Genomic DNA, 9,245 nt, shown 5'->3' on the forward strand with positions numbered 1-9,245 from the left:
CTCTTTCATTTGGATGCTGTCAACTACTTATATAGTTTGGCAAAAATTAACCTGGATTAATTAACCTGGATTAATAATCCACATGATTTTTCCCAATGAAAAAAGTTTTCTACCTTTGCAGTTGGGCCTTTTTACAACTTTTGCTATAATCTAATGGAGAAGAAAGAGAAGCTGCAACTAACCACATTGGCCACTGAGGAGGTGCCACAGCTGTTTCATAGTTATCCAATATCCTCCCTCAAAAACATGCCTAGTCATAGATAAATTTGGCTGGATCAGAGTAAAAGATGTTTCTGCCCTGGCTACACCGTGCAGGAGCTGGCTGATGATCTGCCGCAGACACTAGCCCCAGCTTCCTGGAGGATTCACGCTGCACAGTGGAAGATGCCGCTGGAACTGGCTGTTTGCCGGTCAGAAGGGCATCCCCTGGGGGCTGGTGTGAAGAGCTCTGTGCTCAGGGCTTACGGAAAAGAACCGGTGAAAAAGATCTTGGTTTTGCTAATGATGAACTAAGCATTTCATTGTTACTATCCATTGGTTAGTAGTACAACTTCAGGTAGTCATTTCTTGAGTACTTTTACTGTATCTTATCAGCTCACTTATTTTTCAAACAGATGATGGCAAACTATTTTGCTTAGTTGGGCATTTAGGTATCTGCACCATTTTGAAGACAAATGCAAAACCCACGCCTACAAATAAAAACATGATTTAAAGTGCTGCTGCCTCAAAACTTCATGGGTCTGGTTTAATGTCCGTTTATACTGGCCCATTCACTTGCCTGCAAGTACGAGGGGCTCTAGATCAATAGCTCATTGAAAAGTGTAGCTCACTTTTCTCTCTCGACATCTAATCATTATTAAAAAGACAGGTAATAACAATAGGCTTTACAGGAAAATCATTCAGTGCTTTCTCTTTCTCCTTATTAGGCAAAAATCCATTTTTCCCGTCTGTATGTTGCTTTGTCCTGTAGCCAAGTTTTTTATTCTTTCCCATGGTTCAAGGAGGATCCCCTGCTGCCTTTAGTTTAACTAGTCCATTAGATGGACCCATATCAAAGCGTTCCTGTAAATCTAGATTAACCAGGGCATATGCATTTCCCATTTTCCACCTTGTCCCTAAACTTCTCCAAATTATGCACACAGATATAAGGACAAGAAGGACAGCTAAGGAGCTTTCTTTTTCTAAAAGATGAATTTGTCTTAACCGTAAAGATTTAGGCACAGTTTAAGCCAGACACTGAAGTAGATACTAATATTTCAGCATGTGTTAATACTCTTTGCTGAACAGGAACTGAGTTTAGCTTGTGCCTAATTTCCAACAGAACAGGGAATTTCAAACAAATTATGCGTTTTGCTGAATTTTCAGCCTCCAGTAAAACAATCAAAGAACACAGGCGAGCCCACCATCTGAGAAGCTTTCCTGCTTTCTCTTTTCAGGGTGCGTTACCTCCATTTAGTTGTATTTGCAAATGGTAAAATAAACAAATTGCACTGTGCATTCTTTAGCTGAACCATTCTTCCCTGGGAAAGGCTGGTTAGTCCAGAGCACACTGACTAATACCAGAAGGCAGAAGAGACAAGAAAGAACAAAGATGCATTCACTTAGCACAAAATAAATGTGTTGAGAAAGGAATTACTCATGGCTTGAAAGAATATGAAAATACGTTTTTAATTCTCTATGTACCAGTGATAGCAGCCTGAGTAACAGACAAGAGGAAGTAATTGCTTTAATTTAGCATAAACAATCCCCTGAATTTTACTAATAAAACATAGTGGGAACATTTATATTATTAGATTTTTAATAATAAAGCTTATCTCTAAAGCTGAACAAAAGAAAAGAAAGCCAAAAAATCCCATTAAGTGCAAAAATAATTTCAGTTGTACTGAAATTAATTTAAATATTATGTTATTAGATAGGTTTGATTAGGGGAAAAAAAATCACAGAACTATCAGAGGAAGAGTTGTTACTCCCAGGTCATTGAAGGGAACTAACTTAAGGTGGGGTAGACCAGGGGTACGGTAGTTTCTCTACCTTAGACATCTAAATCCACCTCTCCCTCTATCTGAGGAACTGCTGTGGTCACCAGCTGCTAGACTAGGCTAGAATGACAGCTTTTCCTCTTGATACTTTTCATTCTCTGTCAGTAATTAAACATTGACTGCAGCAGGGGTAGATCCAGGTCCTACCTCCTGGGGAAAGGACCCAGCCACCAGCCTGCACAGTCATTCCTCATCACTTACTTAGTCTTTTTTTCACAGTAGTATTTATACACAGTGAAACAGTGTTAAGAGAAGCCTGAAGGAAGCTCATTGTGGACTACTTTATGAATTGAATGTTGGGTGGTATTCTAAGAAATGGGAGAAAGTCTCTGGCAATGAGAGAGTAGGGAAAACAAAAGCTTTATTTTTCCACTCCCATTTTCAGACCGGTTTGTGTAGCCTTCCTTATAACTTAATTAGGACAGACTGCGCGGGCAGAAGGGATGAGGAACATGTGCACCGTATTTCTGAACTGGTTTCCAAGTCGCTCAGAGCCTGGAAGCAAAGGAAGGACTGAGAGGGTGGGGTTTCACACTGCAAAGGCGTAATTCAGAGAGATCGATTTGACTCCACAAATTCTTTCCCACACCATCTGCTTGCTGCTCACCACTCTTAGTCCTCGACTCATGAGCCCACCTCTGACCTCTACCTCATGCCAAAAATCCTTCATTTTATAATTGTAGCCAGGGCTATTGTTTGTCCACGATAATTTGTCTCAGCTTGGGAAGAGAGGAAGAAAATGTGGGAAGACACATAACTGCTCCCAGAACTCCACTCCTTCCTACACTTATTTTTCCAAAAGCCATTAGTCAGATCCTCACTCTGAGGATAGCAAAGGCCATTCATGGTTATTTCCCATGAAGCCAGGACCACCACTCCAAACTAATGGACTCCTGTGCAAATAAATATCATGCGTGGAGGGCTTCACTGTTTCAGAGAGAATTTTCTTTCTGAGCACTCAGAAAAATTACATTCTGTTCCAAAATAACTACGTGCCAAGTTTCAAGCTAAAGTTATTTTAGAGTTATCCAAGCAAGCAAGAAAAGAAAATACACATCCCTAAAATGTTTTAACTACAGAAATTTATGTTCAGGGTCTAGATAACTCAGGAGATGCCTAAAAGGCTTTTGCAAATGATAAAAAAGTCACTTAAAAGCATATGGGTCAAATAAAGCATGAAAAATGTCAAACTACTGGACAACTTATAAACATGTGAAAATGTGAACTTAAAACTTTAAAATCAGCCTTACCTCCACCATTATTTCTTTAATGAAAAGCATAAAAGTAGATTAAGTTAAGAAACAATTTCCTCAATATGGATTTTGCCATGTCAGTTCATTTAGAAATAATTCAGAAGTACTCTTGTCATGTCAGATGAAAAACTGTCAAGAATGCTCCATGAAAATGTATCTTCATTATAGCAGGCACTGTTATTTGTGTCTTCCAAAGGTTACCTCAGGATCTTTTTTACACTGATGTTCCACAAATTGCATAGTCCAGATCTTGTTGTACTAGAGACAGCTGAACCTTTCAGGAATGCTAAATCATATTTCAATGACACTCTGTGCCTTGACTTCGGAAACTTTGCTTTGTCTGACTTGTTCAATGTACAGGTAGAGAAGCAAAGGGAGGAACAGAAAGTGTTGACTGAGTGACCTTACGGCATAAAAGACCATCTTGTATCTTGTTATCTCAGGTATTTCTTTTTTAAAGTCTCTCCCCTTCTTTATACGTCGGAATAAGATGACCATAAAAAACAGAGCTTAGCAAAAGAATGGGTATACGAAAAGAAAGACTTTACTGTATCAGCATTATCAACTGAATGTATGAAGTATGCTTGGCAGCGTGAGGACATGCCTCTCTTTGCAAAAGGTAATTTCATAGTTCAAGAGGAGAAGGTGCAATTCGCTCACCTGTACTTCACATCAACTTTTCTGACTCTTTGAACAAGTGCACAGGGTCAGATTTCTGTGTCAGCCACCATTTACTTTAATGAATTGCCAGCTTATACTTTTATAGCCACATGAGGAAAAATCCTGACCCCATGCATGTGCTCACCCTTCCCTTTCTGAGTCATGCAAAAATCCCTACATCCAAAGAATGTTAATGGGAACCGTGCACTTCAACCAAGTGAGTGGAAGGTGTGGGGAGCTGAAGGCTACAAGGGGACACCAGAAGCTGTGGCACAGGCAGGGTGGAAGTTGCTTACATGGAATTTCTTTTGCTGGGAGTCTTTCCTGAGCACTACTAGAAAGCCTCAGGGAGGTGCTCTCAAACTTCTTATTTGGAAAGCTGAATGGGAATGAAAAAGAGGCTTAGGTGAAAAAGCAGATGCAAATTTTGTCACTCATTTTCCACACCAGGGAAAGATATCAGCCCATTTCTTTATAAAACAAAATGCCATTTCATCTCTCCCCACCCCACAAAAATGGGAAGTGGGTGGGAAAAATACCTGAGGAAAAGCAAGTGGTTGTGGGGGACAAAAAATGATACAATGAAAGAGGGCAAAGAGTCAAAAAAGTTAAAATAGGAAACAGGGTGGAGAAGAGCAGGATTACTGGGGTTACAGAGCTCATATTAAAGAGGAAAACAAGAGCCATGTGTGCATCCTGAGGTCCCCTCCAAAAGTCAAGGACTTCACCTCAGTCTCTGTAGCTGCCTGAACTTGAGGACTTTTCTGCAGACCACATTGAGGGACTGCCTCCCTACAAGCATCAGTACCCAGGGAGTGGCTTTACAAAGAAGAAGAAACCAAAAAACCACTCTTCTGTGCTGTGGGCGCTGCAGAATGGAAAAGGCTGACTTCTGAGGCAGTGCTCCTCTTAACCTGGGCAACCCGCTCTGGCAGCCGGGGGGATGCACACTGGTGCGCAGCCCAGCCATGCTCCACATCCAGAAAACGGCTGCTTCTGCCCTCAGTTTGGGAGCGTGGGGTGCCTCCTGCTCTGTCTGGCACAGGCTCCTTCTGCTCAGCCACAAAATGCTCATCCACCTAGCAGTGATGGGAGTTGCTCCCTCACTTGAATTGCACATGCCCTCTTACACCCTGCCTTGCTCAGCACTCCTCTGGACACCAAGGCAGCCACAGGGTTTGTATTTTCTTTTTCCTTTCCAAGATCCTGACTTTGGGGCAGCAGCTTACTGCATTGTTTATGATGCTGCAGTGCAAAGGCCAGGAATAAGGGAGGTTTGCATTCCAAGAGAGCCATTTTTCCCCCAAGAAAAGTATGCACAATCCTAATGCCCAGAAAGAGTGCATTTTATACCACAGACAATTCATTTCCACGGTATGTGGCATGTATAAATACCTTATTTCTACTTCTTCCCCTGTAATGGCAATGCAAAATAATGACTGACCCCTGCAAGAAAACAGCAAAGTTTTGTATATTTCCCTTATATTTATCCTATGTGGATGGGGTTGAGCATTTGTAAAGTCTCAATGAACACCCATTGAATTACTTGCGATTATGAATATTTCATCCTTTTTTTTCCCAAATACTTCTGCAGCTTCAATGATCCCACTCCGCTACCGTGATCAAGCTTCTCCCAGAATAAGCGTGCTCAGAGTTTCCTAAGAGTCTTGGGCCAGCAAAGGGCAAACCTGAAAATAAAACTGCAAATACAACTGAAGGCCCAAGGATTGTACAGCCTGCTGCCTGGAAGCCTGCAGGCCTCATGCCTTGATGCCAGCACCGTTTCACACTCCATGATTGCTGCACGGTCCATTTAAGCCAGAAGGGTGTGAAAGTTTTAGCTTTAGTTCCCTGCTGGCTTGAAGTATTCGTATCATTTTACAAGACAGAAACCAAGGCAAAAACATTGAAGTCAAATGTAATTGGGATGTCCACCTGGAGTTACCTCTTTTTTTTTTTTTTAAAGAATACTTGTTACTATATGTTGCTTGTATTTCAGCCCAAGCTTCAGCTCAATTTTGCTACAGCTATAAGGTCTCAACCCATCTGCAGACCATCCTCCTTGCTGCGCACACAGCTTGTGCCAGGACAGCTGACAGTGGTGGGGAAGAAAACAGCCAGCAGCAGAAACTTCTTAAGCTGCTTTAGGGAACCCTGGGCTGAGACCTTCTAAAATTAAAGACGTCTCTACTGACCACGTGCAGTATAACGGGTTTTGCCCAAAGGACTCTAAAGCTACGTCTACAGCCCTAGAAAAAACTGAGCCTGGAAATGAGCTTAAGCACTGGACTGCAAATTGCCCATTATGCTTAACTGCAAGCATGTGTCCTGGAAAAGGTTTGGCTCATGTCAACTAGCGCTGTCCCAGACAGTGTCCAGGTCAGGAGATGGCGAACGCGCAGCCCATTCCAGCGGGCAGCATGCACCAGGCAAACGCCACATCAGCCTCCCTCCTTTCCCCTTCCCGTGCCCAGCATCATCTTTTTTCACCACCTTCAGACTCTCCAGCGCACGGAGTACATGTTCTCAGCTTCATACTATGAAAACATCACCCCGATAAGCTTTTTTTTTTTTTCAGGAAAAGAAACAGCCAACAAAAAAGCACAAACATACTAACGGTTGTGTCTTAGGTCCACAGAAGGGAAGCGAGTGCTTTGTAAGGTGGATGTGGCCAGGTCTTGGCCCTTGGCCAGAGAGCAGTCCTTCACTTGTTTTATTTGGTGTTGTAAACATAGCCCAGTTGCAAGAATCTGGTTTTACCTTCACAGGGATGGCAGAAGGCACGCTTGTAAAAATCCTTGAAGGCCTTAGAACCAGCAAAGATGATTTTTTTCCCCCCCCTTGTGCAGGACAAATGTTAGCTTTGTCCCTAGGAGCAACAATTGCTTTGGCTGAAACTTCTCAGTTGAAACAGATACCCAAACAAGAACATCAGGAGGACTGACCTTCGTAAGTAACGATAATCTCCCCATCTGTAGCATACGGAAGCAAAGCCCCTTTTTATCCCAGAGATGCCTGTAGCTTTACCATAAATTAGGTTTGGTTGTATTTTTTTATATTTTGCTTTGTTTTTATTTTTAAGGTCTCACAATTTAATTATGTTGAAGCAGGAAGCACGCTTCATTTAAGTGATGTCAGGATTTGTCTCTCGAGCTGTTTCATGGGAAGAATCATTAGTTCTTTTTCCCTGTTTAGGCTGAAGGTTTACGAAGCCAAGGTAAACAGCAGAAATGAGTGTAAACACTGGGGATTAACTTTAGGAGATTTGAAAGGAACAGGGTTTGCCTTAATAAAATGAAGCAAATAGATAGTTTATTATTTCTATGTATCTCTCTATATAGTTCAAAGATACTGGAGAAGTGTGTTCCCCTTATTAAACACTTACCGTTTGAGCTTTCTGAGGATTACCTCAAAGAATCAAGGATAGCATTATGTCGGTGTCCAAGCTAATTTTTATTAACTTCGGGGAGAGGACAACTGGGCTATTACTTCATTAAATGTGCAGACACACATTGAAATTGTATTCTCTGCATTGCAATCCAGCAAGATTGTTACGCAGTAAAATATCCTCAAAGGGTTATTGTCTATTTCTTGTGAGCTGTGCTTTGATTCTAACTGCCTCCTCCGCTCACTGTAGATGTCCTCTGCTTCCTCTGAGTGTCCTGTAATACTAATGGGAAAATTTCCATGATGCTAATTAGTACTAAAACTACTGGTTATAATTACTTGTGAAAAATGAGTGGGCAAAAAGGAAGAATGTCACTCTGCCAAAAATAATGCATTCTCTTCCCCTGATCAACTCCAAAACAAATAATTTTGTTATCTAACAAACAAAACATACAAGAGAACCTGTGCAGATGATGGCTGTTAAATAAAGGTTTAGGAAGAAAGTTACACAATCTTAAGGGATTCCAATCTGGGCAATGTGATGAGAGCCTCAGGAAGCCAAAATACCCTCAAAACGCTTAAAAATTTCTGCTTGTGGTTTCCAGCCTGAAAGAACAAAAGAGGAATTTTGAAGAAAATCTCATTGCAGGGATAAAAAAATATTGATTGCTTAAGTATAACTGACGTTTCACCAGCATCTATAAGAAGCATACTAACACTGTGGATGCTGGGGTTCATACAAGCACCACTTGCCTCTACTGCCCTCAGCTGATGTACCTTCCCATTCAGTGTGTGTGGGCTAAGTACTGGACCAATTAAGTTGACCCAGGTAACGATATACCTGCCATCCTGACATCGATCCCAGGCAAAATAATGAAAATCAGGGAAGATTCAAACAATAACAACTAACACAGCTAGGCATATTACATCTTGTCAAACTAATGGGGTGTGTCTTTAGGATATTACAAGTTCAACAATTAAAAATATCCACATAGAACAGACTTCTGCTACATGTCTTGCCTCTTTTTGACCCAAACAGTTAGCCAGTATTTAGGATAATGCAGTTTGTTCACTTTAGGAGAAGCTGTTGATAGAACTGGTCTTTCTTGGAAGCAAAGCTGTTTATTTATTAAACACAAAATCTCAAACCTAGCGTAAGATTGCATCTTTCATCACTGCTTTAGGCATCCTTTCAGCCAGGACTTTGTTGGAGAGCCTCCCTCTAGACTTCTTCTTTTGAGAAGAAATCATATTTGTAGGGCTCACTCATGTCTTGTGCAGTATTTTCCTCCAGACAAAAAGAAAACATTGATGAAATAGGTAGAGAACCCCTGAGCCAACATGTCTTGCAAATATGTGTATTTTGGTTGGTGACCTGCTTGCGTTTGAGAAGCACCTGTATCATATCTATAGAGATTCTACATTCTATGGTTTAATGTGATTTAGACAACCTATCATTACTACCTAATTTACTATTAACTGTAAGCAATGTGTGCATGCGTCTCTCTACCGTTGCTTCTGGAAATTCACTTTTGCAATTTGTGCTCTGGATGTACAAGACCTTCACTACATCCTTAACAGTCAACTTGAATAGCAGTACCTTGGAAACTCTTCAGTGGAAACCTGAACAAACTTTGATTGTTTTCATCTTTTATTACTGACTGACTGAAAATCAATCTGTGTGGTTTTCACACCACAAATGCATCTACATATTTATGACATATTCTAAGGCGCTGTCACTTTTTTTTGCCTGCAGGTGTGGAAAACAAGAAGTTATGGGTATAACTAGATGCCTAGTAACAGCAGACATGGGGGTAAAATTAAGGTTACACACACTGTGGCAGTGAAAGCCCTGCGCAGAGCAGTTTGTCGGCAGGCACTGGCCCGTTTGCCTACCAGCAACCCA

At 41.3% G+C, this 9,245-nt stretch overlaps 1 protein-coding gene across 1 annotated transcript in view; it reads left to right on the forward strand.

The window, feature by feature from the left end:
* Positions 1-2,379: 2,379 nt before the first annotated feature.
* The window catches only part of MSL3 (male-specific lethal 3 homolog (Drosophila)), a 32,715-nt gene continuing 25,849 nt past the window's right edge, over positions 2,380-9,245 (forward strand). Inside the window, exon 1 of the mRNA XM_009333396.1 lies at positions 2,380-2,393. The gene's annotated coding sequence lies outside the window, so the exon portion shown is untranslated. The remainder of the gene's footprint in view (positions 2,394-9,245) is intronic.

This window comes from Pygoscelis adeliae, unplaced genomic scaffold, assembly GCF_000699105.1.
Source record: "Pygoscelis adeliae isolate BGI_AS28 unplaced genomic scaffold, ASM69910v1 Scaffold69, whole genome shotgun sequence".
Classification (NCBI taxonomy): Eukaryota; Metazoa; Chordata; class Aves; order Sphenisciformes; family Spheniscidae; genus Pygoscelis; species Pygoscelis adeliae.